The 16,687-nt window shown below is 46.7% G+C and overlaps 1 protein-coding gene across 2 annotated transcripts in view; it reads left to right on the forward strand.

Annotated features, from left to right (window-relative positions):
- Positions 1–16,687, forward strand: part of CHID1 (chitinase domain containing 1) — a 1,625,859-nt gene that overhangs the window by 65,538 nt on the left and 1,543,634 nt on the right. Inside the window, exon 2 of one of the 2 annotated variants that reach the window (XM_078684036.1) lies at positions 14,629–14,714. The exons of the other annotated variant lie outside the window; for it this stretch is intronic. The gene's annotated coding sequence lies outside the window, so the exon portion shown is untranslated. The remainder of the gene's footprint in view (positions 1–14,628; positions 14,715–16,687) is intronic. 2 annotated transcript variants of the gene reach the window in all.

The raw sequence follows: 16,687 nt of genomic DNA on the forward strand, positions 1-16,687 counted from the left end.
TATGGACCGGCTCCTATGGAAGATCCATGGAATAAATAAATAATGGCCTCTGCAGTTGATACAAGTGATAGGTTATCACCCTTGATGAAATATAGATTATATCCTGTTTCATCCTGTTGTATCGTGTGAAAGTATACAATCTCTACTTAGTTCTGAAGAAGGTGGTCAAAAATATCACTTCTCACCGAATCGTGTGTCTACTATTTCTGTGTCCAGTCTGGTGCCATTACACCATAAAGAGAGAACTATAGAGACCCTGATGGTGTATTTTAGAATGTTATCTCTCTCCGGATTGGTAAATGATGAATGAGTGTTTTGTAGTGTGATTTGGCGGTTAGTGGAGTGTGTGACATAGGAGGTGAAGTGAAGGGGTGGTGTTGTGTAGTTTGAGCATGTTAAAATCTATTTATGTATTTGTGAAATGTTAAAAAAAAATACAGTTCAATGTATACAATTATACAATGAAGGAAGGTATATACATTTGCTTTGTAATAAACAAGCATTTACAATGCAATGGTCTCGGCATCATTAAAGGTAGAGCTATTGGCATTGCTCATGACATTTTTTTTCTTTTTTCTTTAAATCATAAATAAATGGCATTGTCATTTACATTGTCAATACACACCACTCTGCACTCAACTGCACTCACCTGCACTGCACTCAACTGCACTCACCAGCACTGCACTGCACTCACCTGCACTCACCTGCACTGCACTCAACTGCACTCACCTGCACTGCACTGCACTCAACTGCACTCACCTGCACTGCACTGGACTCAACTGCACTCACCTGCACTGCACTCACCTGCACTGCACTCACCTGCACTGCACTCACCTGCACTGCACTGCACTCACCTGCACTGCACTGCACTCACCTGCACTGCACTGCACTCACCTTCACTCACCTGCACTGCACTCACCTGCACTGCACTGTACTCACCTGCAGTCACCTGCACTGCACTCACCTGCACTGTATTGCACTCACCTGCACTGCACTGCACTCACCTGCACTGCACTCACCTGCACTGCACTCACCTGCACTGCACTGCACTCACCTGCACTGCACTGCACTCACCTGCACTGCACTGCACTCACCTGCACTGCACTGCACTCACATGCACTGCACTGCACTCACCTGCACTGCACTCACCTGCACTGCACTCACCTGCACTGCACTGCACTCACATGCACTGCACTCACCTGCACTGCACTGCACTGCACTCACCTGCACTGGACTGCACTCACCTGCACTGCACTGCACTCACCTGCACTGCACTCACCTGCACTGCACTGCACTCACCTGCACTGCACTGCACTCACCTGCACTGCACTCACCTGCACTGCACTGCACTCACCTGCACTGCACTGCACTCACCTTCACTGCACTCACCTGCACTCACCTGCACTCACCTGCACTGCACTCACCTGCACTGCACTCACCTGCACTGCACTCACCTGCACTGCACTCACCTGCACTGCACTCACCTGCACTGCACTCACCTGCACTGCACTGCACTCACCTGCACTGCACTCACCTGCACTGCACTGCACTCACCTGCACTGCACTCACATGCACTGCACTGCACTCACCTGCACTGCACTCACCTGCACTGCACTCACCTGCACTGCACTCACATGCACTGCACTCACCTGCACTGCACTGCACTCACCTGCACTGCACTGCACTCACCTGCACTGCACTCGCCTGCACTGCACTGCACTCACCTGCACTGCACTGCACTCACCTGCACTGCACTCACCTGCACTGCACTCGCCTGCACTGCACTGCACTCACCTGCACTGCACTCACCTGCACTGCACTCACCTGCACTGCACTGCACTCACCCGCACTGCACTCACCCGCACTGCACTCACCCGCACTGCACTCACCTGCACTGCACTCACCTGCACTGCACTGCACTCACCTGCACTGCACGCACTGCACTCACCTGCACTCACCTGCACTGCACTGCACTCACCTGCACTGCACTGCACTCACCTGCACTCACCTGCACTGCACTCACCTGCACTGCACTGCAATACACTGCACTCACCTGCACTGCACTCACCTGCACTGCACTGCACTCACCTGCACTGCACTCACCTGCACTGCACACACCTGCACTGCACTCACCTGCACTGCACTCACCTGCACTGCATTCACCTGCACTGCACTGCACTCACCTGCACTGCACTCACCTGCACTGCACTGCACTCACCTGCACTGCACTCACCTGCACTGCACTCACCTGCACTGCACTGCACTCACCTGCACTGCACTGCACTCACCTGCACTGCACTGCACTCACCTGCACTGCACTGCACTCACCTGCACTGCACTGCACTCACCTGCACTGCACTGCACTCACCTGCACTGCACTCACCTGCACTGCACTCACCTGCACTGCACTCACCTGCACTGCACTCACCTGCACTGCACTCACCTGCACTGCACTCACCTGCACTCACCTGCACTCGCCTGCACTGCACTCACCTGCACTCACCTGCACTCACCTGCACTCACCTGCACTCACCTGCACTCGCCTGCACTGCACTCACCTGCACTGCACTGCACTCACCTGCACTGCACTGCACTCACCTGCACTGCACTCACCTGCACTGCACTCACCTGCACTGCACACACCTGCACTGCACTCACCTGCACTGCACTCACCTGCACTGCACTGCACTCACCTGCACTGCACTCACCTGCACTGCACTCACCTGCACTGCACTCACCTGCACTGCACTCACCTGCACTCCACTGCACTCACCTGCACTCACCTGCACTGCACTCACCTGCACTGCACTCACCTGCACTGCACTCCACTGCACTCACCTGCACTGCACGCACTGCACTCACCTGCACTGCACTCACCTGCACTGCACTCACTACTCTGCACTCACTACTCTGCACTCACTACTCTGCACTCACTACTCTGCACTCACTACTCTGCACTCACTACTCTGCACTCACTACTCTGCACTCACTACTCTGCACTCTGCACTCACTACTCTGCACTCACTACTCTGCACTCACTACTCTGCACTCACTACTCTGCACTCTGCACTCACTACTCTGCACTCTGCACTCACTACTCTGCACTCTGCACTCACTACTCTGCACTCTGCACTCACTACTCTGCACTCTGCACTCACTACTCTGCACTCACTACTCTGCACTCACTACTCTGCACTCTGCACTCACTACTCTGCACTCTGCACTCACTACTCTGCACTCTGCACTCACTACTCTGCACTCTGCACTCACTACTCTGCACTCTGCACTCACTACTCACTACTCACTACTCTGCACTCACTACTCTGCACTCACTACTCTGCGCACTCACTACTCTGCGCACTCACTACTCTGCGCACTCACTACTCTGCGCACTCACTACTCTGCGCACTCACTACTCTACGCACTCACTACTCTGCGCACTCACTACTCACTACTCTGCACTCACTACTCTGCACTCACTACTCTGCACTCACTACTCTGCACTCACTACTCTGCACTCACTACTCTGCACTCACTACTCTGCGCACTCACTACTCTGCGCACTCACTACTCTGCGCACTCACTACTCTGCGCACTCACTACTCTGCGCACTCACTACTCTGCGCACTCACTACTCACTACTCTGCACTCACTACTCACTACTCTGCACTCACTACTCACTACTCTGCACTCACTACTCACTACTCTGCACTCACTACTCACTACTCTGCACTCACTACTCTGCACTCACTACTCTGCACTCACTACTCTGCACTCACTACTCTGCACTCACTACTCTGCACTCTGCACTCACTACTCTGCACTCTGCACTCACTACTCTGCACTCTGCACTCACTACTCTGCACTCACTACTCTGCACTCTGCACTCACTACTCTGCACTCACTACTCTGCGCACTCACTACTCTGCACTCACTACTCTGCACTCACTACTCTGCACTCACTACTCTGCACTCACTACTCTGCACTCACTACTCTGCACTCACTACTCTGCACTCACTACTCTGCACTCACCACTCACTACTCTGCACTCACTACTCTGCACTCACCACTCACTACTCTGCACTCACTACTCTGCACTCTGCACTCACTACTCACTACTCTGCACTCACTACTCACTACTCTGCACTCACTACTCTGCACTCACTACTCTGCACTCACTACTCTGCACTCACTACTCTGCACTCACTACTCTGCACTCACTACTCTGCACTCACTACTCTGCACTCACTACTCTGCACTCACTACTCTGCATCCACTACTCTGCACTCACTACTCACTAATCTGCACTCACTACTCACTACTCTGCACTCACTACTCACTACTCTGCACTCTGCACTCACTACTCTGCACTCACTGCTCACTACTCTGCACTCACTACTCTGCACTCTGCACTCACTACTCTGCACTCACTACTCACTACTCTGCACTCACTACTCACTACTCTGCACTCACTACTCACTACTCTGCACTCACTACTCTGCACTCACTACTCACTACTCTGCACTCACTACTCTGCACTCACTACTCACTACTCTGCACTCACTACTCTGCACTCACTACTCTGCGCACTCACTACTCTGCGCACTCACTACTCTGCGCACTCACTACTCTGCACTCACTACTCTGCACTCACTACTCTGCACTCACTACTCTGCACTCACTACTCTGCGCACTCACTACTCTGCGCACTCACTACTCTGCGCACTCACTACTCTGCGCACTCACTCCTCTGCACTCACTCCTCTGCACTCACTACTCTGCACTCACTACTCTGCACTCACTACTCTGCACTCACTACACTGCACACTCTCTGCACACTCTCTCTGCCCTCACACTCTGCACTCACTCTGCACTCACTCTGCACTCACTACTCTGCACTAACTACTCTGCACTCACTACTCTGCACTCACTACTCTGCACTCACTACTCTGCACTCACTACTCTGCCCTCACTACTCTGCACTCTGCACACTCACTCTGCACTGTGCACACCACTGATATCATGGAATCTTCCACCACACTTTCTAAAACTCTATAGTCCGAAGCATAATAGGCACAGGACCAAAAGAAGGGTAGACATTGCTTAAAATAATCTTATTGTATTTATGAGAAGCAAAAGCGAGACTGTGAAATGTGCTGAATATCCGTTTGTTACGAATCAACAGAGTGGAGTTAGAGAACCAAGAAATAGTAATTTAGAATCCGGGTTAGGAGTAGTAGTAATCACAAGCTGAGGATCAACGGGCGCGAAACAGCGTGGTGGGCGCGCAGGAGACGCAGCGTGAGCGTGCACATCAGCTGAAGATCGCCGGAGAAGACACCGAGCCTGCCTGCTGCCGTGACTGACCCGCTGCAGAGGGAAAGAGCCCGGTGAGTGGGGGTAGAGGGGGGCGGCAGAGAGGTAGTGGGCAGAGAGGGAGGGTGTGTGTGTGTGTGTGTGCGTGCGTGTGTCTGTCTGTGTGTGTCTGGTGTGTGCCTGCCTGCCTGCCTTTGTGTGTGCGCGTCCACAGACCCTGGTCGGCTCGTGCACCGCTCTGTACTCCCTTGCGAGCTTACTCGGCGACAATAGTTCTCGTTGCCGAGACCTAAAAATGAATAATGGGTTATATGAAAAATATAAATTGAAAAAATAATGTATAAACAAATAATACAAGACAAAGTAGCATGCCTTTATAAATATGCAGTGTTGTCTGGTTCAGTTGGATTGATTCCCTGTAGAAGGTAATATATATATATATATTCCTTCCTTTGGTTCTCTGTGTCCGGGAACTGCAACGCTCGGTTCGTGATCCCTGCGGCTGAACCACGCCGCTTCAACAGGAAGATAAACGGGACGAACTCTCGTATTTAAGGATATTTTGCTATTTTTATTTGATTTTTAGCCTTGAGATAGCATAATTGCAGAAAAAGACAAACACTGATCAACGCCTTTCGGGAGCACCTCTCCCTTGCTCACGATCACCTGATCACAGGAAGTCAGTTCTTTTAAAGCCACATCGTAGCATTTCCTGTTTAGTGTGCACATTGTCTCAAAGCATTCTGGAGGTTATAGTTTTAATTAAAAGAAAATAGGTCTTGGCCTATAAACATTGTTTTTCGATCTTTTGGTCAACATTCCTTATTTACAACATAAATCCATTTATTTGGCATTGTCCAACAGTTCTCAGTTTCACTATTCACTTTCCCCTTTATTTTTCCTACTTTCAAGTTTCAATTTGGATTGTTTGTTTCCAACTTATATTTTCCCTTTGGTGGGAGGTGTTATTTTTCTTCTTATGCTGATTCCTCATTCTTCTCTTTGTGCTTAGTTTGTGAACTGGAGCTATTTATCACTTCTTTTTATTCACTATTTTGCTTTTATTTTATTTGATTTTTCTTCTTAGCTCTTATTCCTTGAAATTTTTGTGAAGTTCAATTTTGCCACTTTTTGTTCTTTTTTGTTGGACCAACCTTTCTTTCCATCTTCTTTACCATTTCTTTTATTTTTAAGTTTTTTTGAAGTTTGTTGAGATCTTTTTTTTTCCTTTCACTTGAAGTTTACTCACGGAGTGCTATACTTTCATAGATCATTTCTTATTCAAAGGTGTATATACAGTTCTTCCGATTGGTTGAGCCCATACGGGTGCATTGTCCTTAGTTTGATGTATCTTGATTCTTTTCGGCAAAGTTCCCTTTCTCTGTCCCCACCTCTTTTCATATGTGGGACTGTGTCTATTCCATAGAATTTGAGTTGTTTCCAGTCCCCTTGATGGTGTTGTTCCATGTGCTTCGCGACAGCATTGGTACGGTCTTTATGCACCGTCTCTCTCCCGTGTTCCAGTATCCGGTTTTTTAACTCGCAAATTGTGCTGCCCACGTACTGCAGTGGGCACGGGCATTCTACTATGTATACAACATATTGTGTTTTGCACGTTATTAGTTGTCTAATCTCCCAAGGTTTTTCATTTCTCAATTTGAACACTTTAGTTTGTTTTGCTATCTGGCACACCTTGCACATGTGGCATTTCACAAATCCCTTTTATTTTCAGCCAATCACCCTCCTTCTTTTTGGGTTTGAAATGGCTGTGAATTAAATGATCCTTCAGGTTCCTTGACCTACGATATGTTACCACTGGGTGTTTCCCCACCACTTCTTTAACTGTGCTGTCCAGCGGGAGGATTTTCCAATTTTTTCTCAGTATATTCATGACTTGTTTGCTCTCAACTGAAAAGTCCATGATTAAACGTATTGGCTCCTTCTCCATCATGTTGTTTTTTGGTTGTTGTCGTTTTGGCATTAGGCATTCTTCTCTTGACTTTTGATTAGCTTTTTCCCAACTTTTCAAAACTATTTTGTTGTTATATTTCCTCTTCTTAAATCGTTCCGCTGTATGTTGGCCATGTTTTTCCCACTCTTCTTCCTCACTACAGATTTGTCTTATTCTGAGGAATTCCCCAAATGGGATACTTGCTTTTAGGGATTCTTGATGAAAACTGGTTGCTTCCAAAGTCGAGTTAGTGGCAGTGCTCTTACGATGCAGGGTGGTGTGGATCTGATTGTCCCTAATGTAGATTTCTGTATCAAGAAATACTACACGGTCTCTGCTTGATTCAAATGTGAATTTCAATTGGGTGCTACTGTTTAAAATTTCGAAGTTCTCTCGAAACTCCTCTTCCGTGCCATCCCATATGATGAAAAGATCATCCATGAATCTTTTCCACATAATGATCTTATTCAGAAATTCGTCACTTTCAGCTTACCACGCTACCTCCCTTTCCCAGTATCCCATGGTTAAGCAGGCATAGTTTGGACTAAAGGAAAAGCCCATTATCCAGTATTAGGGGTGTCTTTCATAGATTCACATGCCTGAATCATTCCCCGTCGTCGAGACGGGAGCCTCCGGTACATAGAAAAGTAATGTCCTATAGACATACATAGAGAAAAATAGGCCTAAGGGCCTCACCTTAGTAGCCTATCCTTGTCCTTATGTAAAAAGGACCAAACTCTTAGAGCCAGCCAATCAGCTATCACCTCCCTCTAGAACCTTCCTGACCGGAGCCTCAGTCTCTCAGATTTTCTACCGCACGTTGTGCTAGGGAGTCTCCAACCTGAGTTCTCCTCAGGATCTCTTCAAAACCAACTTGTTCACTTTTAAAAGTGAGTTCTTTCTCCAAAAATCTCGAACAGGATTACTTCAAACCACTTATCATTGGAGTAAGTGATTTATTTCTTCAAAATTCTGGCATGTCTGAATCCCAGAAGAAAGCCCTTTTCAGGGCCTGCTCTTCATGTGGAAAGAAAAGGCTACATGTGGAAGACAAGCATGACCTATGCTTATATTGCCTTTATCCTGACCACATACCTAAAGACTGTAAGATATGTAGGTCTTTCCCTAACAAGACCTTGAGGGACAGAGAAGGTCGCCTGCTCATCTGGCTGGACAGGCTTAAAAAGAGGGAAAATGTGGATTCCTCAGAGGGAAGCTTTTCAATGACCTCAGAAGTCTCCCTGAAGAGGCCAAGGGTGGAGTCCCCTGGCCCCTCAGACACTCCTCCTATGAAGGTACAAAAGAAATCTTCAGAGGCAAGATCGACAAAATCTTCAGTGTCTGAAAAGGGCTCTCAGGCATTTAAGAAGCCTACGCAGTCGTCCAGTAAGCTTGCGACATCCTCCTCGACGCAAAAAAGAGTTGTGGCGCCAGTTTCCGTCTCCACAGCGACGACGACTGTGTCGACGACGACAGCGGCGTCGGTTTTCTCATCGACGACGACCACTCCTTCATCATCGTCAGCTGGTAAGCCTATTCCATCTATAATACTGCTGAAGCCGTCGTCGACGTCCAAGACCTCGTCGACGACGAAGATTGCCCCGTCGACGACGACATCGTCGATGAAGAGTCCACCGTCGACGGGAGGGTTGACGACGAAGACGTCGACGACGAAGACGTCGACGAGGAATGAATCGTCGACGAGCGCATCGTCGACGAAGAAAGTATCGTCTACGGAGGCACCGTCGTCGAAGGTTATGCCGTTACGGACTCCACCCGCGGCTCACGTTTTGCAAGCTGAGCTGGTATTACGATCTCATGCGTTTCCAATTTGTTATTGCCGTGTTAGCATTTATATTCAAAGCTCTTCACTCACACGCTTACCTTCTCCCTTGGCTTCCGCGTTGTGAGGCTTCACGGACTTCGTTTTTACCAGCAGTCACTGCTCCCGGCTTGTAACAATCCTTCCTTTGGTTCTCTGTGTCCGGGAACTGCAGCGCTCAACGCTCGGTTCGTGATCCCTGCGGCTGAACCACGCCGCTCTGTAATAAAAAATTAATAATGGGTTATATGAAAAATATAAATTGAAACAATAATGTATAAATAAATAATACAAGACAAAGTAGCATGCCTTTATAAATATGCAGTGTTGTCTGGTTCAGTTGGATTGATTCCCTGTAGAAGGTAATATATATATATATATTTCCTCCCAAATGTCCTGAGCTTTACAGAGGTCACACGATGCAGCTCCTACCATCCGGTCTACAAGCGAGGCTGCTTGCAGTTTTTTGCATCCATTTCATTTTAAGGATTCCCCATTTCATTTTAAGGATTACCCGACGCGTTTCGAGGCCAACGCCTCTTCTTCATGGGCTGTTCCACAGTGAAAATGACTGACTCACCAGTGTTGTCTCTTATTTGTTGCTTTATTGAGAACACCACCCACTTTGGGCGTTACACACAAGAGTTGCACAATGGCATGCTGGTTCACGTAGTCTCTGAGGTGAGTCGAAAAATTCATTGTCTCTGTGAAGTTTGTTAAAACGCTTGTTTTAGTCCTTGAGTAGGTTTGGTTGCCAAACTGCAGGCTTCGTTTTGCCATGGAGCTGCATGCTTACACGGAGAGAAAAAGTTCCTTTCCAAGCCTTCCCTTTCAGTTGTGGGGAATGGTGCTCCTCTGCCACGGCCAAGGCTGCCGTGTATTTAACATTTCCTCCCAAATGCCCTGAGCTTTACAGAGGTCACACGACCGGATGGTAGGAGCTGCATCGTGTGACCTCTGTAAAGCTCAGGGCATTTGGGAGGAAATATATATATTGGTAGGACCCCTTTTGTTAAAATATTTGTTGGGGTTTATCCCCTTGGTCCTATTCCTTTTATTCATATTCGAAGGAGGCCCCTATATATATTTTGACAAACACCACAGACGTTCCATAAGTTGATTTGTAACAGTTCCTCTTCTGCAGCCCACTTTACTCCTGTGGGCAATTCTCTTTGACGATATCCGGACTGTCTCCGAATATTTTCCTTCCATTCGATGCTTCCTTTTGTGGGAGCCACCATCTCATTTGTTCCTTGGTGTCGTTGGTCAGCGGGACTTGCTCCAAATATGTCAGGCCTTTGCACGGGTGATATAATTTTATACGTAATAGGGCCCTGTATTGAAGTGGGCCCGTAAATGTGGTCTGAATTGATAGCAGACCGACAATCCGGGCAGTTTGTCTCAGGGAGATTGTTTGGCGCAAGAGTCTTGCAAACCTTTTGTCCTATCTTTGTGATTTTGCTCGAGGAAAGGCTAAATGTTGTCTCCTTGGAGTGTAGCACAAAACCCAAAAAAACGTTGTCCTCTGTGAGGGGGGTAAGGAATGATTTCTTCTAGTAGATGATGAAGCAGAGACCTTCAAGGAAGGGGACTGCCATGTGCAGATGCTCTGATAGTCTCTTTGGGCACTGATCCATTACAAGAATATCATCCAAGTATACAATCAGACGTACCCCTTGGGATCGAAAATTTCCATTAGCAGACGTAGAACCTTGGTGAAAAACCAAGACGCCAATGAGAGGTTGAATGGAAGAGTTGTAAACCAGTAGGCAGTGCTTAATTTGTGCTAGTGATTTGCGGTGCTCAGCACCAGTGCTTATTTGACAGGGCCGAAGCAATGACATTTTTCTCCCTTCGCAGTGGACTTGATAATTATTTAAAAATAAATGTACCTGTCCTTCGGATGGCTGCTGATCTGTTTTCACAGACTGGTCTACTGAGGTCCAGGCACGATCATCACAATGCATCATCATGTTAGTGATTTCAGCACAGCAGCCTGTTGTGAAGACCTGAGATACGGTATGGCAGGCTGGGCCAGTGCAAGCGCAAGCTGAAGTTTTCAGTAAGGCCTGCGCGGCAATTGAGGAGCAAGCTGAAAGTGCCTATGTACCTTTTGCCCGCCTCACTGCCTAGATCAGACAATGTCTGGGTGCAGTGTAATTCCATCTTTGTTTGTGTGCTCGTTGTGCACCACCGACTCCCGTGGGATCACTTTGTATTGGAGTGCTGTACAGGCTGTACTGCACTAAACTGCTAGCACCTTAATTCCTATGTTACCGCTGCGTGAGTTTGATGAATTAGTGTGTGAAAGTGGGGTCAATTCTTGCTTTCATGCTTGATCAAATGGTGTGATCATAGGCAAATACTTTTTCACGGAACAAATAGCCTTTTTGTTCATTTTCACTTTTAGAGCGCCTTCAAAAAACTAGTCCAGGATGTGCGCTGCACAAAAATCTGTCTTGCCTTTGACTTATTAGCCTTTTTACCCTAAGTTGCTCCCTCAGTCATTATCTAGGCCACTTCATGTGATACATATCAATGGAGCGAATAGTGGAAGTGGGAGGAGCCTATGGAGGATGTGGGTCGAGCCAGGAAAGTGGGTGGTGGCCTCTTACGAAAACATTTGGGCACCTGTACTTCTTATTTTACAAATTAAGCACTGCCCGTAGGGTTAACCATCTCATAGAAAGTGCAGGAACTGGTGGTGTGGAGGAAAAACTGAAACCGTCAGATATGTGTCTTACACATTCCACTGCCCCATCTGATCGTGAGGTCTCAGGAGATGTAAATGTAAATGTAAATGTATGAAACTTATATAGCGCAGGACTTACCCTGGGGCATCTCCGCGCTTGCTTAGGGAACCCGTCCTGGTATTCCCCTGTGAGAAACCCCGGCAGGGTGTCCACAAGGTGAAAGCCAGGCATCCCGCCGCGAGGGGCCCATGTGGAGATTAAGCAAGCTATTGCCCAGAGTCGCAGAGTGTGACCCGGTGAGTCGAGTAGGCACCGGAGCCAGAATTGTCGAGACCGTGGAATTTATGGGCCCGAGACCCGCCGAGGCGGGGAATCGAACCCTGGTCCACGGTCGATCTCAGCTTCCGGGTCTGCCGCCTCTAACCACTGAGCCACACTTCTCCACTCCCCTAGAAGATGGCTACCCTCCATCTTGAAGTGTTGATACACCAGCCACTCTTTGACTTCTTTTAGGTTGATTATTGGACATTGAACCCCATCTCTCTTTTCTACCAAAAAAAAGATTGCTGACGAAACCACAGGGATGAATGACAGATAAAGCTATTCATCCTTTTCTCAGCAATTGTCCCACCTCCTGTGAGATGAGTAGAAACTCTTGCTCCGAAAAAGAAAGGGGCCCACGTCTTTGCCTTTGTCGAGGGGTACCGTAAAACACTATTTGGAATCCTTGAACCGTCTGCAGTACACACGCATCTGCTGTGATCCGTCTCGAGTTGTGGATGAAATGTGCTAACTGCCCGCTCATTTTTATGTCGGGAAGAAGGGAGAACACTTGTACTCTCTGAGTTGGCTCCGCGTGTGTTGCCACTGGAGCCTTGTCTGACTCCCCGCTGGCGGTGAAGACCTCTGGATGGAAAAAAGCCGCCGAACTTCAGCTAGTCCTGCCATTATCCTTATTGGGAGCCTTGGCCTCTTGCTGTGGTTTGGGAGGAGCCAAGCCGAGTGCCCACCACCACAAGCAGACTGCCCCGGGATTGCCTTTTAGGCAAAAATGTGCTTCATGGAGGCCTGTGCCTTATCGAGGAATCTTATTTATTTATTTATTTATTTATAACGTTTTATATATGTAAACACCACAACAAACTACCCTAGCTCTTTTAGGAAAGGGTCTCCAAACAAGCCCCCTTTAGCTAATAATACTGCCTCTGACAAGTCAGATCTCCCAGCTTAGGATCTACTTTTATGAGAAGCGATCTGCACCTCTCAGTAGAAAGAGGGCAATTAGCGTTTCCTAAGAAATGATTGCTAGCTGGGTCCAGGCAGACAGATTCTCAAGGGAGATAAGGGATGCCGATTGCTTGGCTTCTTCTGCCATGTCTAGTATTTTAGTGAGGGGGCTGGTAACCTCTAGCAGCTTATCCTGGCAAGACAGCCATGAGCGGTCGAAGTCTTTCCTTGAATCTTCCACATATTTACCCAGGAATGTGGCCATCCTGGTGTCGGTTTCTGGTGTCAAAGCTACTTTTCAGTGTAAGGAGGGGTGCTTTAGGCATGCTTGGACAACTTTCTCTATAGGCTTCCAGAGACTACCAGCAACATAAGCAGCAACTTTCTCTCCCTGGGTCTCTTCTGAGAATGGGGGTGCAGAAGCTCATCTGAGTACAGCATGACAGATGTGAAATACCCTGAAGGAGTGGATGCAGTGATTAGAATTGCGTTTCCCAACAGACGCCATGGCCTCGAGGCACCTGGGTCTCCATCACTGTCTAGGGGTTCTGATGTGGCGGTTTGGGTCTGCGGGAGAAAACGTTTCCCCCCATGCTCAGAAGTAAGGTCCGTGCCTGGGACAGATCTCACCCCTTCTGAATATCTGGGGTGCACAGCTAGGCCCCCCTATTCCTGTGGTAAACTGTACACCAATCAACATACAGACCCACAGTGGGATGCCCATACCACATCAGACGTATTGTGTATAAATGCTGCCCCACCCCAAGCGCCTCTTGGGGAGAGGAGTTGGCCTAACGGCTAGGGCAGTCGACCTCGAATCTGGGGAACTGGGTTCGAGTCTCAGCAATTACGCTTAACATCCTGTGATTCAGGGAAAATCACTTAATCTCCCCGTGCCTAACAAAAATTAATGTGTCCTCATGTAATACAATGGTGCTATGTAAAGCGTTCTGATACCCGATACCTTCGGTTCAAGTTTGCGATACATAAAACTCAATAAAAAAAAGGCAATGGACGTCTTGCTACAGGTGCAGCGGGGCAGGCCAAGCTCTTCTTACAATTTTGCGAATCAGAGGAGGAGATTAGATTTCACGCCTGCCGCCGAGATGAAGCCAGAGCGTCTCTATGGTACTAGTCTGTCATTACTGCAGCACCCACGTCAGGATCACTAAAGTGTGGTCCCACAGCACCAGACTGTACGGAGTAAAGGGGGGTTACTATACAAATGTCAGAAAACAGCACTTAGCCATTACAAACTAAGGCAATACCAAAAAACAGCAAGATCCCTTAACTGATGGTTGCCAGAGCAGCAACGAAAGCATGGCCATATGTAATGAAGAAGGACTGTTATACTATTTTAGAGTACTGTGATTGGTTAAAGTTGTTTTTCATCACCTTCTTTATGGTTGATCGGAACGGTAGTTTTATGGTGTCACAAGGTTACTAATGGTAAATACAGTTGCAAAAGTGAACATATTCCTCACCTCCGGGTCCAGGAATGGAATTCTTTATTTAGTTTATGAAAACAACTTGCAGTAACTGCACCTATTTGCACGTTCAGTGTCTTTTCAGCTTCAGGTTGTAAGTGAAGGTGTTTATTTTGACTATTTTGCTACAGATAAAAAGTGGAAATTGGAGAAGACTTCAGCCTAGGACAACCTTCGACTCCAAGCAGGATAAGTTCCATTGTTTCGCAGTAAAAAGGTATTCTGCATTCACCTCTCTTCAAATAAGTAGTGTTCTTGCAGGCCTTGCATGTGGAACTGTCATCTAATGCACATTTGTGTCACTAGCTCACAATGCATGCTACTTGAAACATTTTCAGGATGTTAAAAAGTAGAAGGGACGGGAGACGCGCGAGCGCGTAAACCAACATGGCCGCCGCCGTCTGAGCTCCGACGGCCCGTTTTTATTAATAACGACGATTTTCCTGTCAGCTTTGAAGCGCAAATGAGGTCGCTTAAGATGTAAAGCGGCTCCCATCCTTTTGTTTTGAGGCTTTTCTGCTCGCCGGAAGTACTGTTTCTTGCCCCCTGGCTCCTCCTCTCAGCCTCTCAATCAGGTACTGCCTGCTTTGTATGTCCAGGGGGAGGAGTGCTTCTCAGGGGCCTGGCTTGGGCCTAGCCACGCCCACAGCCCTGTTTAGCGTGGCTAAAAGCTGCACCAGTGCTTTTGAAGAATTTTTCATTGCTCTTTTCACTTCATCGCATTATTATTGCGTATTTGACTTTCAATTCAGCCTTTTTGTGGGTTTTTTGTCCTCAAAAGGGAAAATAAAAATCCAGTCAACAATAAAAAGAGACAGCAAGGTTCGCCTCCTCCAGTTAAATCAAAGGTAGTGGAGTCCTCTGAAACTTCTCTTTCATTAATTTTGGAAGAAATTGAAGCGCTGCTTGTTAATACTGAAAATATTGCGCCAGAAATTAAAAGTGTGCGTAAAGACATGGCTTGTTTGTCTATGAACATTTCTAATAATTCCATCAAAATACAAAATAATAAAACTAAAGTGGATGCGTTTACACCATTAGTGGCGAAAATACTTCCTATGCATTCTCAGCTTTTGGATATGGAAAATCGCAATAAACAGAACAACCTTCGCATTTTTAATTTGCCTGAAGAAGTTGAGGGTTCTAATTGTCGTTTATATTTGGAAAATTTGATTCCTGGTCTTTTAAATACCAAGTTTCCAGAACAATTTGAAGTGGATAAAGCCCATAGAATCCCTTCTCATCGCAACCCTCACCATACTAAACCTAGGCAATTGATATTTAAAGTCCTTCTTCATCATCATCTCGTTTTGATAAGAAAAGCTGCAAGAGAAATTCCCTCGCTGATGGTAAATGGCAATACAATTTTTATTCTCCAAGACTTTGCCAAAGAAACTGTTGCAATACGTAAGGATTTTGCTGCCTTTCGTCCACAGTTAAGAAGTCTTGGTTTCAAATATGGACTTTTTGATCCATCTTCAATGCGCATATGGAAAGATAACTTCTCCAAATCCTTTCAACGACCGGAAGAATTGACACTTTCTTGATCAACAAGTTCACCATTCAATGGATACTCATGACCCTACTACCTGACTCTTTCCAGTTTGAACTTTGCTGACAGATTTATGAGTAATTTATACATTTTTGGGCTCCAGCGGTTCTGGCCACGCTTGTAGAACGTGTGTGCGTTTCACTGTTTTTATTTATGTATCTTGTTTGTCTTTTTTCTAAGTTTTTTTTTTCTCCTTCTCCCTTTTATACTTCTTGGAGCTACTTATTTCTCATCATTTTTGCTGTTGTTTCCTATCCTCTTCTTTTCTTTCTTTTTCTTCTTTTTCTTTTATGGCTGATATTAAGGTACTTTCATTGAATGTAAAAGGTTTACGTCATCCAGTTAAACGTACTAACATTTTAGATTATTTGGGTAGTTCTAAAGCCGATTTCTGCTTTATACAAGAAACTCATGTTGATGATAACATTTTAGAATATATGAAAAGAAAGTGGCTTGATAATATTGTTTCTTCTCCTGCTACTGGCAAGAAAAATGATGTCGCTATTCTCTTTGCGAAGAAATCTCATTGCCAGATTCTGAGTAAGTTTACTGATACAGATGGGAGATATCTAATTGTTAAAGTTTATGACTCTATTTTATTTTTATTAAATGTTTATGGTCCTACTGCGGATGATCCT

This window comes from Lissotriton helveticus, chromosome 3_1, assembly GCF_964261635.1.
Source record: "Lissotriton helveticus chromosome 3_1, aLisHel1.1, whole genome shotgun sequence".
Lineage (NCBI taxonomy): Eukaryota > Metazoa > Chordata > Amphibia > Caudata > Salamandridae > Lissotriton > Lissotriton helveticus.